This window comes from Ceratotherium simum, chromosome 10, assembly GCF_057802395.1.
Source record: "Ceratotherium simum simum isolate JZ-2026a chromosome 10, ASM5780239v1, whole genome shotgun sequence".
Taxonomy (NCBI): domain Eukaryota; kingdom Metazoa; phylum Chordata; class Mammalia; order Perissodactyla; family Rhinocerotidae; genus Ceratotherium; species Ceratotherium simum.
In genome coordinates this window covers 56,295,712-56,313,433 of record NC_141909.1, presented here as the reverse complement: position 1 = coordinate 56,313,433, position 17,722 = coordinate 56,295,712, and the positions used below count along the sequence as shown (strand labels likewise).

At 34.9% G+C, this 17,722-nt stretch overlaps 1 protein-coding gene across 4 annotated transcripts in view; it reads left to right on the top strand.

The window, feature by feature from the left end:
• Positions 1–17,722, top strand: part of TSC22D1 (TSC22 domain family member 1) — a 135,721-nt gene that overhangs the window by 92,971 nt on the left and 25,028 nt on the right. The window lies entirely within an intron of this gene.

Sequence of the window (17,722 nt, the reverse complement as noted above, 5' to 3'; positions counted from 1 at the left end):
AAACAAGAGTCAGTAATTCTCAAACAAGATCTATTTCTTTGGTATAGTGGCTTTATGAAAGCTTTTTCAACTGTTCAGAGTTAGTCTTCATTCTTTGAGTTTCTAGAATATGTACTGAAGGCAGTGTTGCTGATTCTAGATACCTAGATGCTCTTCCCATTCATTCATGGTTCATCTAGTTCTGGTGTTTTCTGGCATCAGTCAATCTTGTGTAGTTTATTTCATGCATCTGCTCATAGAGCCATCTGGGGCAGAGCAAGAGGGCTTAATTTCTTTGCTTTCAGTAATATTTCAGAGGGCTTTAATCTTTGGTGTTGGAGGGCCTGACTGAAAGTCTCTGTACACACAATAAGACATGTGTATGTTTGCGTTTATGTACACACATAGCACATATTCATTAACCTTGTTGCTGTTAGTTCACTGCCAGAGTCCCTGCCTAGCACTGCTTATATAAAGTATTAGTGTCCGTGTGTGCATACTGGGCTCTCTTGCTGGTTGGCGTGCATAGCAGGAAAGACTGGATAGTGTGGTAGAATTTGGGAAACAAAGTGTGAGTTTTCCATAAATAATTTGATGATGGCTTATGTTTTGGATTGTGTTGTAAATTTCCTATTATGGCCTTATTTTAATTATATAAAAAGTTGCTGTGCATTAAAAATGTGGAAGAAATTCCAATACCTTATTATTTTACTTTTTTTCAAATTTTGAGCTGTCATATTTGTTCTTTGTAGAGGCAGTAGAGTATTTACTTTCTGGCATCAGGCTGCCAGATACCAAGCCTGACTCAAAAAATTATTCTCTTATGCCTATGAACTTGGGCACGTTACTTAGTCTTTCTATGCCTCAGTTTTCCTGCTATGAAATCGTAAAATAGAGTTATGGGGATGACATGAGATAATATATGTATAAAGTACTTAGTGTGTGGAGTTCAGTAGTAGTAATACTATTATCATTCTCTGTGTATTATTTTTCCTGTAGAAAACATTTGAAATGTAAGTAAATTTTAATATTTCTTCAAACTTAAAACTTCTGGAATCTTCTGGCATCTCCAAAAGAATGTGATTTAACTATTTAAGGATTTAAAAGTAGTTCAAATTTTAAGTTCTGTCCTAGCTTTCACAAGGAATCTGGTGAAATTATTTTGCCTTTTACATAAGGACTTATTTTAAAATAGGAATAATACTTGCTGGATTCTCCATGGTCTCTTCTTTTCTCTCCTTCAGACACACTGACTTCCAGTGTTAGGCACTGGGGATACAACTGTGAGAAAAGCACACATATTCCCTGTCTATACACAGAGCGTAACAGGGGAATCAGACTGTCTTACCTTTAATCATGCAGGTGACTGAATTCTACTAAGCAGTGGTCTTTAGATCCATGCGAGCATTTGACAGGGAGACCTCGCCTGGTCTAAGAGTTCAGGAAAGGCTCACTTCAAGAAGGGATTTAAGTTGAGATCCAAAGATGATCAGTGTTGTTAACTAGAAAAGGAATAAACATGCAGGCATGCATTTCAGGCAGAGATGGAAGGGAACCATTATTACATATGAAAAACATGCGTTTAAAAAAAATAATTCTTATTTTTTGCAGTGATGGTATTTTCCCATTAAATATATTCCATTTAGGAAAATCCATATAATAGTCTTAAATTTTTATTTTATCAGTAACTGGGATAGTCTAATCTTTTCTTAATAAAATCTTTATGTTTAAGAAAATGTAAAAAGAAACGATTTTTAATATAAATTGTAATTACTAAATATAGATAAATCATCATAAAATTTGACTCATAATTAACTATGATTTTAAACTTAAAGATTGACTTCAAGCATAAGACATTTATTCTTGATAATTCAGGGGTCAGATCTTGCAGTTTATGAATAATCTTTCACTTTCTTTTTTAAAAATAGAGCATATTATCCTTGTTTTTGTATATTGGCACCTTTTATTAGATGATATTCAACAAAAGGAGGAAAATCATTTCATTAATTATTCTAAGTTTATTTCTTCTTCTTCTTCTTTTTTTTGGTGAGGAAGATTGGCCGTGAGCCCACAGCTGTGCCCATTTTCCTCTGTTTTATATGTGGGATGCCACCACAGCATGGCTTGATGTGTGGTGTGTTGTTCCATGACTGGGATTTGAACCTGTGAACCCCAGGCTGCTGAAGCGGAGCATGCAAACTTAACCACTGTGCCACTGGGCTGGCCCCTAAGTTTATTTCAAATTACAAATAATTTATATTTTTTGACTGATTTAGAACTAACCTGTTTTATAGTAATTCTAATATATTTTTTCTGTACTTATATTCCTGGAAATGAATCACACAATTTGTTCTATAGTTTGTCAATAGTTTATGGTTGTTAAAGTAGAAAGTTGAATAGACTTAAGTAATACCTGATTTACATATTCTGTCAACAATCAAATTCAGCTGATTTTTGAAAACTTCATATCCCTTATGACTTAAATATTTTTTGTTAGTCTTTAATGATTGTATAATCCACGTTTTAGTGGCAGTTGTCGCCATCAGCTAATGTGAGGTGCAGTCCTCTTCCAAGTATATTTTGGAGTCCCAAAAGAGTATTTCACATCGGTTCGTGTAGATAACTGGTGTCAACCATGTGGCATTAGTTTTAATTTTCTTCTCTTCTGGCCACCCACTAAGGTTCTGTCATGTTCACTGGGCAGTGCCGCTTCTGGTGGATTTCACGGCTGATCCTTCTCTTGGCCATTGCAAGGACAAGCTGGGCTGGGTCACTGAATGATTTATAGTCCTTGCTGGTGAAGCTGTCTAGTCTGAGAGTTTTATTTGTGAAAAGATTTTTCACTATTGATTTAATTTTATTTAATGGCAATGTAGGACTCTTCAGATTTTATATCTCTTTTTTTCAGTAAATTATATTTTTCTAACAATTTGTCCATTTAATCTATATCTTTTTACTTATGATTATATTCTGTTTTCATTCCTGATATTGCTTATTTCTGCCTTCTCTTTTTTCTTTATTAATCATACTCGAGGTTTTAATGGTTTATTTCTATAGTCATTTTCACAGAGCCAATTTTTGGCTTTGTTGATCTTCTCATATATATTTGTTTTCTATTTTAATCGTTTTTGCTGTTACCTTTATTATTCCTTTGATGTATTTTCTTTGGGTTTATTTTGCTGGGGCTCCCCCCCAATTTTCTTGATAAAGCCTTATCCCACTAATCTTTAGTCTTTATTCTAATGTTCAAGTCTGTACATTTCCACTGTGTTACTTTAGTTACAAGTTTTGATATCTGCTATATTTGTTATTGTTCATTTTAATCTTATAATGAATAAAAAAAAATCTGTTTCTGTGATTTGACCCCTTTGCAATATATTTTTCTATTACAAATTTTCCTTAATTTTCTAAAGTTTACTCTATTTTTTAAAAGATCCAACTTGTACATTTACTAATTGTATACATTGTTTCATAATTTATACCATCCTGCTTTTATTTACGTCAATTCCTTTCATTTTCCTTTTGTTGATTTTTATCAGTCTTTTTCTACCTCTGGGGTAGCGCTGCAGACTGTTTAGGAGAAAAACAAATGAAGAGCTATATGTTTCTCTTTATCTCCCACCCCATCCCCATCTCTGTTCCAGTAAAATGGTATATTTATAGGACTAGAGTAGAAATCTTGGACACAGATTGCAGGAAGCAGCAGGAGGCCTCTTGGGAATGGAAAAGCTGTCCGGCAGCTAGTTTCTCCATTTCTCTGTGAGACCTTGACATGCGCTTGCTTCAGTTTTGTTTGCTTGTCTGCTTGATTTTTCCTCCCTTTCCTCCCTCACTCCTTCCTTCCTTCATTCACTCCTTTTCTCGCTCCCTTCCTCCTTCTCTTCCTTCTTCTCTCCTCCCTCCTTTCCTGTCTCCATCCCTTCATCCTCTCCTTCCTCAAATCTTCTTCCTTCCGTTCTTGAACACTCATTGTCTTTTTTTGCCGCTACATACAAACAAGTTTCAAAAGTTGGGAAAACCCCCACTCGATACTCCTGAGTTTTGGATCAAGGAGAAGTGATCAACAGAGGCCATATGTTATGGACTTGTTAGGCTCTAAGAAAACCTAAAAAGAATATCCAAGGCCTTTTTAAATCCTTAAAACATAGCAAATCACTATATTCATAGTATTTTTGTTCTCTCTGAAGCAATGAGTCATCACAAATAAATTGGGTCACTGCCCCTTTAAATAGAAACTGCCTTGAGGGGCTGATGGAACTCTGGACCACTTCTTCCTGAAGTGCTGGCTCCACCAGCAGCGTCAGTTGGGCCTGGGCGGGAAGAGAGGCCCTAGGAGCCACGGGGTGTGTGTACCATGAAACTTTCTCAGTAGTCTAGTGATAAACCTGCTGTGAGTACTTAGGTTTAATTCAAATAATTGTGGAAGGAATCGTCCCTCAGTTGTCCTCAACATTGTTTATAACCTTGAAAGGCAGTTGGCTTCTCAATACCCATCTTGGAAAATGAAATTAGGTTCAGTTCAGCCATTTTTGTTTTTTGTTTTGTTTCTCCTGGTTGGAACATTTTCAAAGTGATTTTTAAAACCGCTTGGAGGATTATTTGGAGACTATGATGCAAGAAATTTTTTCCTTCAGTTGTTAACTGAGATAAGTTGTATAAAGCCCTTTTTTGGTTTAAGATCTTTAAAAATTTAGTTGCATAACAGCTTTTTAATTTGTTTGACTCCCCAGGTGAAGCCATTGTGAACTGGCTTAAAATTGTAAATGATTTAGAATTTTATATGGAGCTTTTCTATCAAAATATTACCTTCATTTATCCATACTTGAAAATGGTATTAGCTGTACTTTAGTATGTTTTCAAAATAGAGATCTTTAAATTTATGTGTAAAGCATCAGTTGCACGGTTCTTTGGAAATGTTCAAAATTTTGTGAATGCTTCTTAGAACTAGCAAATTATAGCTTAATGTTTAAAAATATATACATACTTAAACTGATTTGAATGCTGGCGAAAGTAGTCATCCAATTGTATAGTTCTACATATGTTTAAAATACTTCAGAGTAGTTGCTATTAATTCTTCAAATTAAGAATTAATTTAGAATTATAACTTTAGGGGCCCACTCGGTGGTATAGTGGTTAAGTTTGCGTGCTTCACTTCAGCAGCCTGGGGTTCGTCGTCACGGACCTACACGCTGCTCATCAAGCCATGCTGTGGCAGCGTCCCACATACAAAATAGGGGAAGACTGGCACAGATGTTAGCTCAGGGACTGTCTTCTTCAAGCAAAAAAAAAGAAGAGAAAAATTGGCAACAGATGTTAGCCCAAGGCCAATCTTCCTCACCAGAAAAAAACCATTTAAGTTTCAAAATGAGCTATTAATTGGCTTAAAATTATAGAAAATAATTATAGGAATTTTGTATTTAGCTTACTATAAAAAGACATAGATTATAGTTAGTTTTATTTAAAGGGAGGTGAAGCAAAAGGATAATGGATAAATAAACTTTTAAGTCTTTACAATTATTTTCTGTAGATTCATGAATATTAACAATTTGAATAAAAGATATACATTAGAGCTGAAATTGCAAATGAGAACTATTCTGCTTAGCAAAAATGAAAATTCTTGAGTCTTGAAGGAGAAATAAGCTTTTCGCGTAAATTAACCCTTGTATATGATGGCAAAGGTTTTGAATTATTTTTAGTGAAAAACTAATGAATCCATTCAAAACAAATTTTAATTTATTTTCGATTTATGAGTTCCTGAAGTATTTGTAAACTTTCTAACAAAATAATCATATAATTTTAGAGCAGTAAGGGAACTAAGAGATCATTTAATATCTGATTGCTAATGGTCAAATAATGTTTGTTTTTATAACAATATAGCTGCAAATTAAAAGATCGTTTTTTAAAAGATCATTGAAATAACTTAGATTTTAGTTGTTGACAAATAGACACCCAGGCGTGGTTAAGATGTAATTTTGTTTTGAACTGGCTTGTGATGATTTAAAAAAGATACACTTTTGTTAAACCCAATAGAATTTATTGTTCACAAATAAATATTCCACTGAAATTAATGTTTAATTGAAAATATTATAGGATAAATTTCACCCCAATTAATCTTATTTGCCCACCTGTTTTGTAATATATCTTACCTCTCTGATTATTGGCTTTAGAAATAACTTAATGCTTTATCATTGCATTTACATGTATTGTCTCATTGGGATCTTTGGAATAACTTGTGAGGGAGGTAAGGCAAATATTTTTATCCTTATTTTACAAGTGAAGAAATTGAAGTCAACAGATTGTTACTTATGGAAGCACAGCTAGTCAGTCAGAGTAGGTCCTAGTCTTTTAGCTCCCGATTTTGTACTTTTTATATGTATGTAGTACATATAAAGTATGCTCAATAAATATTGGTTGAATGAATTAGTGTAAATAATTTTTCACTATAAAGTAATATATACTCTTTAAAGATTTAATTAGAAATTTAATAAGAAATTTGGAAGATATAAGAAATTAGAAGGGAAAAATCCCCTTCAAATCCATCTACATTGCATTGGAAGAAGGAAAAATTATATATATCATATGTATGTGATTATAATATATAAAAATGTAACTATATGTAAATTTAAAATATATAATATAGTATACAATATGTGTATGTGTGTGTGTATACATATATGTGTGTGTGTATACATATATATGTGTGTGTATTTAACTGACATCATATTTTATTGGCAATTTAAAATCTGGTAGTAGATCCAGTCTGAGTGAAGAAGCTTTTCTAGAGGAATGTATGTTCAATTTTAGGGACATTTAGGGAGAAAATTAAGAAAAGCTATTTATTTTATTAAGAAAGCTGAAAGGGGAAACAGAGTAAAGAAAGGGCCATGATAGAGATTTAAAAGGTGGCACTTAGTTAAAACAAAAACAATGAAATTTAAAGCAAACAGGCTTGCAAATCTTTGTTTCTTGAATTTTATTTAATCTTCTATTTTTCTGAATTTACTTATGGAGATTATAGGTAATACTGATACCCTGTTTCTCTTGTAGCCGTTTAGTAGATTATTTGGACATTTTAACTTATGGACAGAAAAAATAAAAGATTGTAAAAGTATTTGCATAATCATTATCCTGATAAAACTTTTTGTTTTGTACTTGTTTCTGTTAGTACCAATCTCGACTCTTTGTAGTACGAGACTTTATACTATAAAAATAAACACTTAGCAAAGCTGCACAATTAAATGTGGAGCTTATTTGAAGAGTGATTTTGAAGATGGATAGACAAAAATAGATACCTCAAAACAAAATTAGCTGCCTTCTCAAAGTCCGTATACTCTCTGTACACTTGTCTTGAAATACTTAGCATTATAGTGTTTCTTTGTGTATCTCCTACTAAAATATAAATTTTTGAGGGTAAAGACTATGGCTTTTCATGTTTTTGTCCTCAGCAGCTGGTACACATAGAAGGTTCTCAGACAAGCCAATGGTTGTGCGTATCTGAGGGATTGATACCGACGTGTAAGGTAAAAAATGCTGGTTTATATGAAAAATGAGAAGGCACAGTGTAGGGTTGTGAGATGAAAGAGATGACCAGTGTTTGTTAAATCAAAGAAGTAAATTCAAATCATGCTGTAGAACAGAAAAATGCAACAGTCTCTCTGGCCTTTCTCCTGAAAGTTTCAATAGTGTAGCGGCAACATAAATGCTGTTTAGAGTCATCATTAACAGAAAGACAAAAAAATTTAACCAAAAGATCTAATTAATTATCTTTTTCAGAAACGTTTAAGCAGATACGCTATTTTTATCTATATGAACGTCTATCATATTGGATATGGTAGTTGGAAACTGGAAGCAGACAGGCTCTCTCACTTAGGGCGGGTTATTTGACCTCTAAGCCTCAAGGACTTTTTTGGTAAATTGGGGATAATAATGATACCTCCTCCACAAGGTGAACATGAGGATTATTAAATGAGATAGATCAGGTCAAGTACATAGCATAGTTATATAGGAAGCTCTCCATAAATGTTAGTCATTACATTGAGCAATTCAACAGTTTGTGACCTACGTATATAGAATTTCATATGGCTCAACCTGGTAGTACCATCATCATATTTGTCTATAATTGGTGTTCATATTTCACAGAATAAACCTCCAATCCTTTATATGTCAAAAGAGACTTAGTCTTCATTTAATAATTTCTAAAAGGAATTAATTGTTACAGATGGTGCTCTGAAAATGTCAGTGGTCCTGTATTTTAATATACTATTTTAAAACTAACCTTTTTTATGTCATCGTGATGTTAAGAAACTTAATAATTATTTAGGTTCATTGAAGAATCTATACAATTTAAGAATTATAAAATATATGTAGTAAAGGTACTGTGGAAATTTGCCATACTTCATTTATTCCTACTTCATAATTTAAAGTTGATCAAGCAATGCAATCTAGTGGGCCATAAAAATTGTGTAGTTCCATTTATTTAACATGATTGTTATTTAGCTACCAGAAGGGAAAGTGTGATCCATAATTGATGCAAAGAATTTATTGAGGGTTTCAATTGCTCACAATTGCCTTTCTACATCTTATATTTGAAGAGAGAATTTAGTTTTGACCGTAGAAACAATTTCATTAAACCAAACATTGACAATTTAATAACTTTCCATAAATTTTAGTGAACATTAACATCAATATTTAAGATTTTGAAATAATCATTATATTATCTTGATTAATATTTTTCTAAATAAGCACATTTTTAAAAATCAAAATTCGTTTTAAAGTATGAAGTGGTGAAGTACTTTTGAATAGGTACCACAAGGTGGCAGGATTGTATTTTTGTAGATGCTTTTTGCTTTGATGTACAGCAAAGCGTTGGTTATCTAAGTTTTCTGTGTGGTTAACTGTTAAGCATTTTGTATGCCAGAACTTTTACATTTTAACTTTTCTGATGGAAAACTTTCAAAACTAAATTCCATGCTTTCCTGAATTCTTAAGCAGAAGAATATATTTTAGCCTTTATCAATGAGCCATTTGAATACCAGTTATTGGACTGTGATTAAGATGAAGTGATAGATAAGGGTGATGTGGAGGGAATGAGGACTGGTCCCAGCAGAGACTCTGGACCTTGTGCTCTTAAAAGCTGTGCCTGATGTCAGCTTGCTTTTGGTTTATCTACATTTTTTTCCTATTAGAGTGAAGTGAATGATGTCAAGTGCCAGACTCTGGTGTGGCAGAACATGGTTGCTTTCTGCAAAATTAAATAACAATTGCAGGCAGACATTGCTTTCTCCCACAGGGTTTTGTGGCAGGTTGTTTGGGGGAAGGAAAATAAACTATGAGGCCTTAAAAATTCTTCATCAAAGGCCACTCTGCTAAAGGCAGCCCCAGACCATGAGGAATAGGATTCTGTATTTATGAGGAACATTAGAGACTAATGTAACTGCTTGTGAAGCAACTTTAAGAAATCTTTCCTATAATAATGTTTGAGACTCTGAATTGTATATAATTTGTATGAATGAGATAATATTGATTATAAAAGATGTGTCCAGGCACAAATGTATTTCCTTGATGACTCTGTTTTCCTGATCTGGTCCTTGGAGAGCTGTTCCAAGGCAATTTGTACCTTTATTGGTGATAAAATAAGCGTTAGGTAAAACCTTCAGTCTCTTGGACTTCTCCATTTGTTCATTCATGGTGCTGCTTTCTGGCCAGAGCCTTTCCTTCCTCACCTCATATAATGACTTCCAGGTCTATATTTGTTCTTTGAATCTGTTACAAAAGATTGGACTATAGAGACCTTTTCTTCTGGATTTGTTTCCTTCATTAATTATTTGCATATTGTTCTAATTTTTAAAAAGATATTATGTATAGACTTCATTGGATCAAACTTCAGAAGAACCAATTTAACCCTCATGGAAGCACTAAGAAAGCAGTAGTTGAGCTCTACTGGTGAAGGGGAGAGGAAGAGGACATGGTTTCCAACAGCAACTCTGTGTTTCTCTGGCTCTTTAAAATGTTCCTCTACCTACCTACCACTTTCCTATCTCCATAGTAATCGTCCACTGAGGGGGGGGTTTGTTTTTTCTCTCCTCTTTCATTCAGCCCTTCTGGTATAATTGGAGAATTTTTATAAGAGCTCCAGAGAGGCCACAGGAAATGGCTGATAAATTAGCTCCGCCTGAAATGGATATTAGAGCATAGACACTTGATCCTTTCTTCTTAGTTCTCCTGGGTAGCACAACTTTTTTTTTTTTTTTTTTTTTAACTTATAGTAGGTGAGGAAGTGAAAGTTTCGTGACTAAAATATATGGATAAATTTCCCTAGCTTGTAATTTTAGGATGTATACATTTCCCTCCTGGCAAGGTACTGTATGTTAAAAATAATCTTATTCAAGATTTGCAAACTAGTTTTGTGAATTATATAAAAGATTCATGCTTTAAGAAGCAGCCTAAACCCTCCCTGTTGCCTTGGGGCAGTTTTTGTGTAACTGTACACTCTGAAACTAAATTAACTCTAACTTTGAGATTACCTAAAAGATCAGATGCAAGAGTTTAGCTGTGTTAAGAACATCCTCCTACACGTTCTGCAAAAAGTTTAAGAACTATTAGCAAAAGCAGCTCATTTGAAGTGGTACCAAGTTTGAACATTTAACTCCAAGATGGCTAGAATTTCCTTAAAAGGATTTAAAGAATTAGCCCACAGTTTAAGTATTTTTCTTATTTTAAATGTAGTTTTAAGATGTATTTAATTCTTGTTTTGAGGAAGGAATTTTATATTAAAAATACATTGTAGTTGAATTTTTTAAAAAAGAAGTCAGAGATGGGTAAGGGGCAGTTAGTTACAGACCTTGAATGCCACACTAAAAATTGGGGTTTTATTCTATAGGTAGTCTGTAATCATTAAAGGACTTGTAATTGAATGGGTGACAGGTAAGAAAATTAAGAAAATTTGCGTGGAAGCAGTATACAGGATGAATTTGCGTGGATCCGGCTCGATAGAGATTGGGGCCAGATTGACCATTTGGGATGATATGGCAATAATCTGGAAGTCTTATGATATGGGTCTGGATTACCGTGGCGGCAGTAGGAATAGAAAAAGAAATAAAAGGCAGAGATATTATCAGGGAAGAATTGACAAGACTTAGCAAATTGCTAGGTGCAGTTAATTAAAAAGTATGTCATGTAAAATTTCTATTTTTGTCAGAGACAGAAATCTTAAACACAAGCCCCTCTTCTATAGTAAAACTATTTCTGTACAGTTAGCATACATAATAAAGGAGATAATGCTACTTGATTTAAAGCCCAATAATAGAAGACACTGTTGATTTGGAGCCTGATTTCATAGAATGATATGGCTATAAGCAACTTTGAAAGATCATAGCGTAGTGGTTCTCAAATATTGGCATCCTCAAAATCACTTGGTTTATTGGGGATGGGGAGAGTGTTTTAAAGGATGCAGAACGTTATGGTTAAGAGCACAGACTGCATGTAGGTCTATAGGTTTGAAACCTGGATCCACCCTTTACCATGGGCAAGTTGCTTAACTTCTCTGTGTCCCAGTTAACTATTAGGGTTGTTACAGGAACTAAATCAGATGATACATACAAAGTGCTTAGAAGATTGCTTGGCACATTGCAAATGCTGAACAAGTGGCAGCAGCTATTGTTGGTATTAATTTATCATTTCTTTCCTCTGGAGATTCTAATTCATATGTTTGACATTGGGCTCAGGAATCTGTATTTTAGTAATATCCCTTCTTGCAACTCTGATCACCAAGTTTGAAAACTTTTGTTGCAACCTGTTTTTCTACCTCCATTAAACCACTCTGTACATCTTTATCCTTTATGTTGACCTTCCAAAGATGGCCATGTTTATAAATGTTATGTGCTACTGTTTCAATGTCCTAGGTCACGAACTCCTTTTGAAGAGCTTACCTAAATCCCTCTGGAAATTCCTCCAGCCTCCCTCATCCCCCTTCCTCCCCTTTCTGACTCCCCAGTGGAACTGAGGATCCTGGGTCCTAGCCCTTAGTTGTCAGCCCTACATGCTGCTTCACCCAGAGGCCGAGATGAGTGCTCCTTGGTCTTGGGCCTTACACTCCGGCTCTGCTTATTTCCAGCCCTACCTGTGCCCTCAGAAATATCCTTTGTTGGGGAAAATGAATATATAGTCTTATTTACTAACTACAAATTGCAAAATGTTTTTAATGCATAAATAATATCAGGTTTTGTGGGGTTTTTTGTTTTTTTAATTCCTCCTGAGACCTATTCTCTAATCCTTTGATTGTTGCTGGTGTCTTGCTCTGGTCTAGTGATTCTTAGCCCAGGCTTCATATTGAAATCACCTGGGGAACTTTTAAAACCTACCAGTGCTCAGGACTCACACAAGACTAGTTAAATCAGGATAGGCCTGAGCATCTATATTTGTGAAAAGCTTCTCACTTGATTCTAAGGTTCAGCCAAGGTTGAGAAGCACTGAATTAGTCTCAGTCTCATCATTGTCACATCCTTCCCACCTCCCACCCATCCTCGCCACAGTCCTATTAGACAAAGGAATGCTTCAACCATCTGAAGAGAATATAGCTTTCCTAGTCTGGCAAACTATTTGAGGTAAAGAGAAACCTTACCTAAGCCTGTGTTTTTACCTGGGAGACTCTGCTTGTCCTCCTGTCTCTGCTTTAGACCTTTGCACATTCTATTCCCATATTAGGTCAAGGTCCTCTGTTAGACACTCTCCTAGAACTGTAAAATTTTCCTTAATAGTGCAGGCATTTCTTCTATACCATGATATGCGTGCTCCTAAAAACCTTCTCATTTTGCAAAATTGCATTCAAAAAATAAGACTGCTTATGGAGAAAATGGAGTTGGGGCCAGCCACCCAATACTTAGGCAGCTTTGTAACCAGAGTACTGAGAAAACAAAAAATTGGTACCCACTCAATGTAGCTGAGAGCTCACATGGTAGATACTAAAAATACACAAGAAAAAGTGGAGTGAAATGCCAGGAACATTTTAATTGAGCAGAGGCGGCGGGTGCTAAGATAATGCAGAAGGAAATGGAGCTCTAAGCCAGTGGGGCTGTGGTGAGGCTGGGTACAAACGGCAGATAACCTGGCATAAGCTGAAAGCAGCACAGAGCTGGGGGAGACTCCTGCTGGAAGGCTGGCTTTTAAGTTTTGTTAAATACAAATAAATGAAAGGGCTCCTGCTGCTGCTATAGCTGCAGAGCTGAGGGCTCTTTCCTTTCTTGCTAAAGGTTGTAATTCACTGGCTGTTCCCGCTCCTCTTGTGTAGGAAAAACCCCTATGAACCAACATAACTTTTGTGTTATAGTGACATCATTTTTCCATTTCCTAATCACTTATGAATTAATTTGCCTTCCAGAAACACACCTTATAGCAAAAAAAGACTATATCACAATTTGTAATCCTAGGCTAATTTGTGACACGACTCGATTAAGGCTTCTCTTTGCCACTAGAACATAAGCTCCATGTGGTCAGGGACTGTGACTGTTTTGACTTGCCATCCTAGCAGGCACTTGTTGAATGAATGAATGACTTAGATGAAAACTTCTCTAACAAAAATGGTGGGAGTGATTAGAGAGATGAGCATTGAATATGCTTTTTAAAAATGGAACAATGAAAGTGACATAACCATACAGAAAGTTTAGGAAGTAGAGGAAGAAATCACCCCTGATCCTCTTCTACTACAATCACACTCTAATACTATTATTATTATTACATGGCCTTTTGAAATATATATTCTATTGGTTCTCTTTTGCTATAACAAATTACCCTAAAATTTAGTGGCTTACACAACAACAAACATTATCTTACTCAGTTTTTGAGAGTCAGGAAGTCGGATTGGCTTAGCTGGATGGTTCTGGCTCAGAGTCTCTCATGAGGTTACAGTCAAGGTGTCAGCCAGGGCCACAGTCCTCTGAAGGCTGGACGCTGGGCTGAAGGATCCACTTCCAAGATGGCTCACTCACATGGTTGGCAAGTTGATGCTAGCTGTTGGCAGGGTGCCCCTCAGTTCCTTGCTATGTGGAGCTCTCCACAGGGCTGCATGAGGGTCTTCATGACATGGCTTCTCCTAGAGAGAGTGATCAGAGAGAGTAAGGCAGAAGCCTTGTGACTTAGTTTTAGAAGTTACACACCATCATTGTGCAGCATTTTCCTCAGGTCAGCACTACTGACCGTGGGAGGGAACCATACAAGGGTGTGAATGAATAACAGAGGGGAGGATCACTGGGGGCCATCTTGAAGGCTGGTGACTGCATACATGCATTCATTTGTATAGTTGTCATCATAGGATATGTATAGTTTATATCTTTTTGTTCACTTAACATTATATAAATATTTTCTCTGTTGCTTAGTTTCTCTTATTTTTTAGTGACTATAAATAACTCCCTAGTTTCTTTTGTATCCAAATATGAGATTATAAAATATAACAGTTATACTTAATTTTCTCTAAAATTTGATTTAGCAGGGATGGAGTACCCTCTTTATGCATAGCTAAGCATTTTAAATCTGCCAATATATTCTTGAGTATACGAAAATGTAAGCTGTGTACATACATGTAAAATAACGCAATTATGGGTACAGAAAACAGTATGGAAAATTACTGATTTTTCTTTTTTTTTTTTCTTTCATGATTCTGGCATTGTTCTTTGACAATTACTATGATTCGATTTCAGGTAAGGAATCTTTTAAACTTTTTCTCCTTTATTATATCTTAAGAGCAAATGAATATAAATTTGCAAATATAATTTTTTCATGAAGTCCTCTAATCAAATGCCACACATTTAAGGATTTAGACATTTATTTTCAAAGGTCACCTTGAAAGAGAGAACTGCTTTCTTTATACGGGCTTCCTAATGAAATTCAATAGTTAATCTGAATTTATTCCCATTGACCATCTCTGAGTCCAAGTGCATAGTGTTTTACACAGGGGCTGTTTCGCCGCCCTGACTTCTAGTTCGGAGTTGGGAGTGCCACCAGTCACAAGTGGTGGTTTAGCTAGAGCTGCGTTTTGTATAATTCTGGACACACTGAAGGTTAATACGGGTGTGTGAGAAGTGTGTGACTATGTCAGAGGAGCTGAATTTGATTTATAGATGTTAGGTTACTACTGTACTTTAAAGAAATTTCCATGAACCTTTTAACTGAAATTCCATAATTTTAGGAAGTCACATATAGTTTTTACATCCTTTTATACTTTTTTCCTTATACTATACACAAATGGTGATGTCTGTTTTTGTTACTTTGTCAAATAAAGTTGACCCCTTTGGTCAAATACTTGAGAAACTTATGTGCACTATATTCTTATGTGATCAACTTTAGTTTTAATTTCAGAATTAGAATTAGTACAGGGAAGGACTAAAATTATTAAGTGAATCTCTTTCACTGAAAAGAGTGGCATGATTTAAATTATTTTAAAAATTTTTCAAGCTCTTAATAAGTGTAACATGCATTTAAAATCTTATTTATAATTGTACATTAGCTTGCTTTTTATACATTATATATTTTATACATAAGCTTTACTTTTCACAGGTAAGTAAACAGAGTTTTTAACTATTTCCAGATACATTCACCATCTTAATGGACCTGACGTTAATATTGTGTTAGTTTCTTTTCCTGTTCCTTATTCTCTTCTACTCTAGTTTTATAACTTCTTAAATTATTTTTTGTCTTTTTGGGGTTCTCTCTAAATTTTTTATGTCCTCTTTTGATATGGAAAGTGTCTATATCAAGTACTTTAAACACCCAGATAAATACCATAAGTAGAGTAGCTTCTAATATTTAGTGTCTCATGATAATAGACTTTTAAATTCTATTTATATATCTTTATATTTTATAGGGTTTGTTTTTGTTTGGATTTTTGTGCTGTACTTGTCAAGTACATTTGCAGCCTTGTAAATGATTGCATTTGCAGCCTTGTAAATGATTTATTAGAGTAGATGACTAACTAAAAGTAGTATGGGCCACAAAGAAAGTATGTCTTGAACATTTGCTATAAGATGACCACAAAGAAGGACTCAGAAAGCTTTCATTACTACTTTCTTTTGTTGTACAAAGCCTGCTTTTATTTTCCATAAAAGAGATTAAATAAGGTCAATGTGATGTAGAGTTTGCAGAGCCATATTTTCTACTACCCAGTACCTTTCTAAAAATATTTGTATGTAAAATAAATGTTTAGTATTATATAACTTGAGCAAAACAAAATGCTTAGTTAAATGATAGTAATTGTTCACGTTATTTTGCTGAAATAACACTTATGTGTATGTAGGTGAGCAATCTAGGAGTCATCAGTCTGGATTATTCTTATTGTGTAACAGTTTCTGTGTAATATGTATACTTATTTGTTATAGTGATAGAATCATTTGAAATCGTGATTATATTTTGATGACCTGGCTTCCTTTAAAATCCCTCCTCCCCTCCCCAGCAGAGACCCTTTAACAGAATTTCTTCCTAGTCTCTGCTTTTGTCCTTTTTCCGTTCAGCCTCCATGCTGTATCTGGAATTACCTTTGTAACATCCAGAACACTCTCCTGCAGTGAACCCCTCAGTGGCTGCTACCAGTTCCTATAAGCAGGGTTGATATTTAGCTGGTTTGCACTAGTTAGGTTAAACTGGCTGTTTACAACCAGTATGTATTCTGAGTGGCTGGGGCTTATGTGTTGTGGGGTAAATTTCAGATTCCTCAGCAGTGTGTTCAAGATCTTTGGGAACTGGAAGATCTCTGAATACTTCTGCCTCCATTTCCACCATTCTGTAATTATTTCAGATGTCCCTACTTTTTTGGGCACCTTCCACAAAGATGCTTTGCTGTCCTTGTTCATTTTCCTCGAAATGTTCTTCTCTTTCTCTGGTCTAACTAATGATCATAAGATTATTCTTAAAGATTTAATTTAGGAGAAAATTTCTTTGTGAAGCGTTTCCTGACCACCCAACATCTACAATACCACTCCCACACCTTTACTTGGTTACCTTCTCCTGTGCTCTCTTGGCACCTGCCGTACCTAAGATATCACACTTATTACTTTGCCCTATAATTATTGTTTGCAAATCTACCACCCCTCCTGGACCATGGACCTATCACAGTGCTTAGCACAGGTAGTCACTAAAGAAATAATTTAAGTACAGTGGAAAGAAATCAGTTTTTTGAACCAGACAAACGTGAGTTCAAATTCAAGGTCTGCCATTTACCAGCAGTATGACAGCGGACAAATTAATTTTGCCATTCTCTCTCAGTTTACTCATCTGTATATGTGATGATAATAGAGGTGAGTTTGACCATTAAATGAGATAATATGTAGGGTGCTTATTACATTGCCTAGTGCATAGTTTTTCTACAAATGTTCTATTCTTCTAGTTAAATTTGGTTTAAAAGTTTTGTTTTGCCTTTATTTTTCTCTTTGAACTTTAATTTGTAACAAGAAAGCAGTTTTTAATCTGAAAACACCTATCTCTTCTAGTGCTCTGTGATAAAACTGATGATGTTATATCACTGCTGCTGCTAAGAAAAACCATTGTTTACAAATTTCTACCAGCTTTTTAGAGGAAGGGCTGTTTCACTCCTCAAAAGAAGCCCACTGACTAGCTCAATGCCAGGCACAAAATGTTTATGAAATAAATATTTGTAGTAAATATTTGTGCAATAAGTGTTTGTGGAAGGGAGCTATGGTGGGAAAGAAAGAATATCTCCCCTTCCTTATTCTGGGCGTGAGGTCACTTGATTTCCTACTAG